This window comes from Vigna unguiculata, chromosome 5 (genome assembly GCF_037176805.1).
Source record: "Vigna unguiculata cultivar grain cowpea cultivar isolate G323 ecotype 2 chromosome 5, ASM3717680v1, whole genome shotgun sequence".
Classification (NCBI taxonomy): Eukaryota; Viridiplantae; Streptophyta; class Magnoliopsida; order Fabales; family Fabaceae; genus Vigna; species Vigna unguiculata.
In genome coordinates, this window is record NC_140796.1 from 49,074,509 (window position 1) to 49,081,275 (window position 6,767).

At 31.0% G+C, this 6,767-nt stretch overlaps 1 pseudogene across 1 annotated transcript; it reads right to left on the minus strand.

Annotated features, from left to right (window-relative positions):
- Positions 1-3,267: 3,267 nt before the first annotated feature.
- Positions 3,268-6,361, minus strand: LOC114185884 (putative WRKY transcription factor 31; annotated as a pseudogene). The gene is made up of 5 exons (XR_014995232.1): positions 5,783-6,361; positions 5,544-5,642; positions 4,869-5,420; positions 4,497-4,610; positions 3,268-4,241 (listed from the first exon to the last, which is right to left on the minus strand). The product of XR_014995232.1 is annotated as a putative WRKY transcription factor 31 (transcript).
- Positions 6,362-6,767: the final 406 nt, after the last annotated feature.

A 6,767-nucleotide genomic window follows, 5' to 3' on the forward strand; every position in this document is an offset into this window, starting at 1 on the left:
ACTTAACATGAGAGAAGAAAACAATCTCTTTGTCTTAAGTTTAAAGTTCAATAAATTATATGAACAAATAATAATAAAAATATATAAACTTTAATGATTTATTAAAATCATATAACACGTGACTCAAAAACTTTGAATATGGTATACATAAATATATTATGCTGTGTAAAAATATAAATATAGAAGTAAAATAATATGTAATATTTATTTTCAATTATCATTGTTTTATAATTATTAATATTTTGTTAATTTACAAATCAAATTGTAAAAACAAAAAAGTACTATTGAATCGCTTAAAGATAACATTAAAAATATAACTTTAAATAATTCAAATATGATGTAAGAATAACTAAAAATATTACAATTAATTCACTACAATGTTTCTTTTATATTTAAGTTATAATAAATTATTATCTGATAATAAGAATTTATATATTTTTTAGATATCATATTATTTCTTAAAATTAAGCGATATATATATATATATATATATATATATATATATATATATATATATATATATATATTGTTCAATATTTCCATTATTTTTTTGGGTTAAATTGTAAAATTTTATTGTATCAGTAACAATTCAAAACATAAAAATATTTAGAACAATGGTATAAATATGTTGTTTTGTGAGGGGAGAAGAAATGTGACTAAGAATGACGAATCTGAATTTGCCAATTACAAAAACTGGAATTATTTTGTTAATATTTGACTGTTCAAATCTAATCAGTAATAAATAGCACTAAAATACATTTAAAATACCAATTGTTCAACTTTTTATCAAAACAATTTAAATTTATAAGATTTTAGCAGAGAAATTTGTTAAGTGGACCAATTCCACTTTTGAGTTAGTCCAAGGACTTATTGAGCTTTTATTTTCTATTTGTTTTGTATCTCAAAAGTATAAACTTTAAATCCGTTCTTCTACTCTCTCTCTTTTTTTTTATATATATTATTCCCTTTTCTCTAAATTTAAAAAGAATATTAGGAAATTGGAACGCATTTGGCTTTTATAAAAAATACAAATAGTTAAACAAAATAATTTTTTTATTCTGTTTTTTATATTTTAAGAAATTAGTTGGTAAAATAGTAACATATTTTTTCTTAAAGTTTTTTACAATTTTTTTAAGGAGAAAATAAGGCCCGTATATGCAACAAGTTGTAAACGTGAGAAATGGAAATAAATAATTCGTGCTCAAACTACATAGGCAATATTAAGATGATTTTTTAAGAAATAATAGTAAATAATATGAAATAAAAATGCAATATCTCTGATTTTTTGTGTAAAAATATATATAAATAAAAATTTAATTTTATCTCTTTCTCTAAAAGTGATAAATGAAAAGTTGAAATAGAATATATTTTTCTATTTTATTTTAAAAATTCAAAATGTTAAACTGAGCACCATTCTATTCTTAACGAAGACTTTACATTTATGGATTTTTAGCTGAATAAAATGGTTGAAAGTCAAGTGGGTGGCTTAACTAAAGAGGATTCTTAGTTTTACAATCTATGATGAAAACACACATTACAATACATTGCATTCTCATATTTTAATTATATTTTTATATGCTTTAAATAAGTTATTAATATATATTGTTATATCATTAAAATAATGACAAGTGGTGTTTATTTAATAAAAGCGTCAAAACATAATATTTCTAATAAAAATTAGTTATGTCAATAATTTTTTCGCAAAACAAAGTTATCAATAAAGTCTATAACGTTTTTACACTTCCACAATAATAATAATTATAAATAGTAATAATAATATGTATAAAGAATGTACTTTTGTATTTTCATGAACGGTGTTCTTATATTGTACTCAAAATTCTCACTAAGATATTAAAATTTTATAAAGATAAGTAAAACTAGTTTACTCTAAAAATAAAAGTAAATATAAAAAAAATCAATAAAATCAACTAATCATCATTGATAATAATAGCAGTAAAAATATAATTTTAATTAAAAGGAACCATGTGCTAATATTATGCTTATTTTTATTCTTCTTCGAGCACCAATTTCTATCGCCGTCCTTCTATCTATCTTGTGTTTGAATCGATAGAATTGAAAAAATGCAATTATTTTAAATGTGGGTCAAATTTAAATTAATTCACTTATTTTTTTATTAAATGACTTTAAAGTTAATTCGAGATAGATTAATTCATAATCTATAAATAACAACCTTTTATAATTTTTATTACTTCTAATAAGATGATTTGATACTTCTAAGGAATAGAATGATGTTAAATAATATTTGTATAATTTGAATATTTAATTTATTGAATTAAATATATTTTTAATTTTTAATATTTGATGCGAAATTCAAATTCTTTTATGTTTTAAACTTTGATATTGTTTGATTTTTAAACTTTAAGATGAAGAAATATAATCTTTTAAGTCAACTCTCTTAATTTATTTTTACTTGACTTGTTAAACACATTTTAAACTGATATTAAATGTATTTTTATAACTCAAATGTAAATATAGAACACCATCTTACAAAACAAAAACAAAAATTAACGTTGTTTGATTAAAAAATATATTCATTATTTTTTAGATTTGAAGACTAAAATATATAAAAATTTAAGACTCAGACAAATTCCGAATCATGATTTTTTTATTCAATTATATATTGACACTTTAATTTCTAATTAGGTGGGAAGGTGAATATTAAGTGTATCCATAAAAGTAAATGAGTCTAATTAATTAACTTTTATTGTACTTTAATAATTATATAAAATAATAGAGTTTAATTAATAAACTTATGATTCACCAGATGTAAATCAAGTCGAAGTGAGTTATTTTTATAATTGAGGTAACCCAAGCAAACCAAACCATGAAATACTAACATGTTGTGAAATGAAAAGACAAAAAAAAAGTATGATCCATTTGGTCTGATAAGGTACCTGCCAAGTGGGCTACGAATGGGAAAAGGGAACTTGAAGATGTCGCCTTCTCTCTTATCTTTCTTTCTCATACAATCTTATTTTCTTCTTCACGTGTCCCATGAATCACATCACATCCTCTTTCAACCACTCTCAGACGGTTTTCTTGACCCCTTTTTCCCTCCCTTCTCTTCTACCCACTGCCATTTCGTTCAAGAAACAGCTACCACTTCCCTTCTTTTATCTTCTATTTCTTCTTCCATTTACCCTCTTCCCTCACCACCAACAAAAATACAAACCCCATCCACATCATCATCAAACACAAACAACCAAAAAAAACCAACCTTTTCCATTCATTTCCAAATCCATACAAAAAAGATCGAAAACTAATCTGCTTTCTTTTATATATAAATGTCACATTATTCTCTACTTATGTCATACAACTTTGACCACAGACATATAAAAAAGAAAAGAATATCAGCTATCCGTCTTATAACAATATATCCTGAGTGAACAAATGTAAGAGATAAAAGAAGTATTTGGCTCAACATAAATTAATTTGAGCCCATTTGACAGGGGGAAAAAAATCAAATTAATCTAGCAAAAATTTTGAAACTTGTGAACTATAAAACTATAACTAGTTCAACTGTTCAATTCCCTGAGAAATTGGAATTGTTGATTTTATTTGTTGTTGTTTGATGTGGTAACATTGGCATTGCTGGTGTTGCTGGATGTGGTGGCATTATTATTAGTACTGGTGTTGTTGTTTGGCTGTGCACCCCCAATGATAGAAGTGATGGCTGCTGCCAAAGCTGCTGTGAAGTTGGGGTCAGCTGCAATGGCAGCAGTGGCAGCACTCACCGTGTCGGCAAGGTGTGGTGGTGGCCGTTGAGACTGGTTACTCAACTGGGAAGGGTCTGCATCCTGTGACATTTGGAGGCCAGAAAACTTGGACTGGTTATACAGTGCCTGCCCAAATATCTGAGGCAGCAATGAGGCTGAGGAATTGGCAAAGTTCTGAGGGACACCAGGGAAAGGGATTTGGAATTGGTTTGGGGGCTTTGGGAACTGTAGTGGGTTTGGAGACTGAGTCAAATCCAATGTAACAGTTGGGAATGGTGCAGATGCTGAAATAGTTGCCATGCTAGAAGAACAAGGAAGGAGTGTCCTTGTGAGGAAGTTTCCATTCATTAGGCCATCAGCACTTGACATGGATCCTGAAAGCAGCATTCTAGCTGCTGCAGAAGTTGTTTGTGCCATTGCAATAGCTGCTGGAGGCAAAGGGTGATTGTGATTCCCTTCATATGTTGTGATCAGTATTGATCTGTCATCAGCACACCTTTGCACCTGTTTACACATAAACAGTGAAACAGATTTTTAGTTACCAATTTCATACAATACCACTACCTAACTTTATCCTACTGTTCAAGTGTTGAACAATGATCCAAGTGCCATACTTCAATTTTCTTGCATACTATTTATAGTTATCTTATTATCACTGTTGCTAAACTAATATCAAACTAATCTTCATTTCTAGTTGAAGTATATGAGATTTGCAACTTAATTTGGAAGAAATTATGATTGAGAATGGACATGACCTACCTGTTTTCTCACTGGGCAACCTGCTGCCATGGTACATCTATAATATGCTCGAGGACATGGGTTTCCTTTGGCCATCTTCTGCCCATACTTTCTCCATTGACACCCATCAGTGATCTGAAACAATAAACAATTTTTTATCCGTTGAAAGTGAAAATAAAATTAAAGAAGATACATAAATACAATCTGGCCTTTGCAAATTGAAAAAAAGACAAAACTTGTATACAGTTCCTTAGGTGTCGACTGTGGTGCTTTCCCATTAGAATTTAAGTACTCTATATAGTGAAAGGATTATGCAGATTACCAAAATGAATTCCAATTCTAGAATGGCATAAATAATGCTCAAAAAGTTGTATCTAGCCACAGGAAACTGACCATGGGTGCCTCTGATCGAGCTCTGACAGAAACCCTTGCCTTTCTCATGGTAGCCTCAGCTTGATCAACGTTTCTTGGAGGACTAAACTTTGGAACATTGCTAGTAGCGGCAGCCCCTTCTGAGGGACTGTCTTCTCTTTCAATCCCCCTTCCAAATTCCTTCTTCTCTTGATCAAATCCTTCATCACTAACACTCCCATTCTTCTTGGTGTCAAATTCTTTTGATGCTACCTCATTGTTTATTGGCGACTTTGACAGATCCTGACTTCTTCCCACTGAGGAAGAATGAGAAGGTTCATTAGTATCAACATTACTAGCCAACCCAAGATCCATAAATTGTCTTGGCACCAAGACCCCATTCCCACTTTGTTTTTCCTCATCTAATTTTCCATCAAACACTTGTTGCTCACCCTCCTCCTCCTTCTGTTCTTGCATAATACTTACCAAATGCATCTGCAAGGCATTGTAATTGGTGTTAACCTGATCAAGCATGTTCCTCAGCCTATGATTCTCCACCTTCATTCTCTCAAGCTCAGCTTGAAGAACAACCATCTGAAAAATCAGATGTCATATATCAAACACATAACTTCTGAATTCATCCCCAATTATACCCAGAAAACAAAACAAAACAAAAAAATTGCTTTTGTGGTTAGTGTGTTATATAAATTCATTTACCTCACTCTTGGCTCTTTTTTCTTCGGAATTAGTGGACGTTTGATCGTCCACCATGGCATGATCACTACCGGTGTTGGTGGTAAGAAGATTCAGACCAGTCTATAGAGAGAATATCAGATTCATGAGCACATGATGAAGATCATCATAAAATACATAAACAGAGAAGGAATGGTGATGGAACATAACATAATATAACATAACATAAGACATGTGTTGTAGGATAAAGGATGATGACTCACGTTTACTTTCAATTCCAACATAGCAGGAGTGGAGGAATGATCATGTGTGTGAAGAAGGTGGTCTAGTGAGGGAGGTGCAGAGGTGGAGGCAGAGGCAAAGTTATTTATGCCGTTTTTATGATCATCATCGGTCTTGTTAGGGAAGAAGTCCATCTCGTCGATGTGGGGCCTTTTGTTATCAGAGGAAAGGTTGACTTGAAAAGGGATGGTGGAGGTGGAGGTGTTGTTGTTGTTTGGAGAAGATGATGGAGACCTGTTTCTGCTAACCGTGGCATCCATGTTGGGACCAAGTTTCCACTTTTGTTGGCCACTGCTGTTGTTGTTGATGATGGTGTTGTTGTCGTCTTCAGGGAAAGAGTTGAGAACTACTGGGTTGTGGGGGAAGAAGCTCCCAATTGGATCTGAATCAATGGAGAGTCCACCCCCTCTTGCCATAAATTTCAATGGAATGAGGGAGAGAGAAAGAGATGGAGACTAGGTAGTGAGAGAGAGAGAGAAGAGAAGAGAAAGAGAGAGATACAAGTCATAGTAAATGATGCAATTGGACTCGGCAATAAAAGAGGGGAGTTGAGCCTTCATAACAAGACCAAAAGTGAAATACAAGTGTCCTTTATATTTGCTTTGAATATTGTAGCATTCCATTGGATTTCCCTTTTCTTTTTTCTTTTTTTTTAATGCAGATACATAGATAAATACTATACAATCTCACCACCTGTTATGCTATCATATTAATTATGAATCATCATAATAATAAATACTATATCTTTCTTCATTTTATAAACTTCATGGCTTTCAAAATGGGGATGCTATGCTATTATTAATGAGAGAGTAAGTTTGGTCTTGGTTGGGTTCTGACTCGTGCCCCCCGTTGCAGTATGCACGTTCTTAATTATTTCTTTTTTTTTTATTTTACTAAAATGGTGAAAATACAAGAATAGGACTCTAAAAAGAAAAAATAAATACCGATTCTCATGAAACAGTTTCT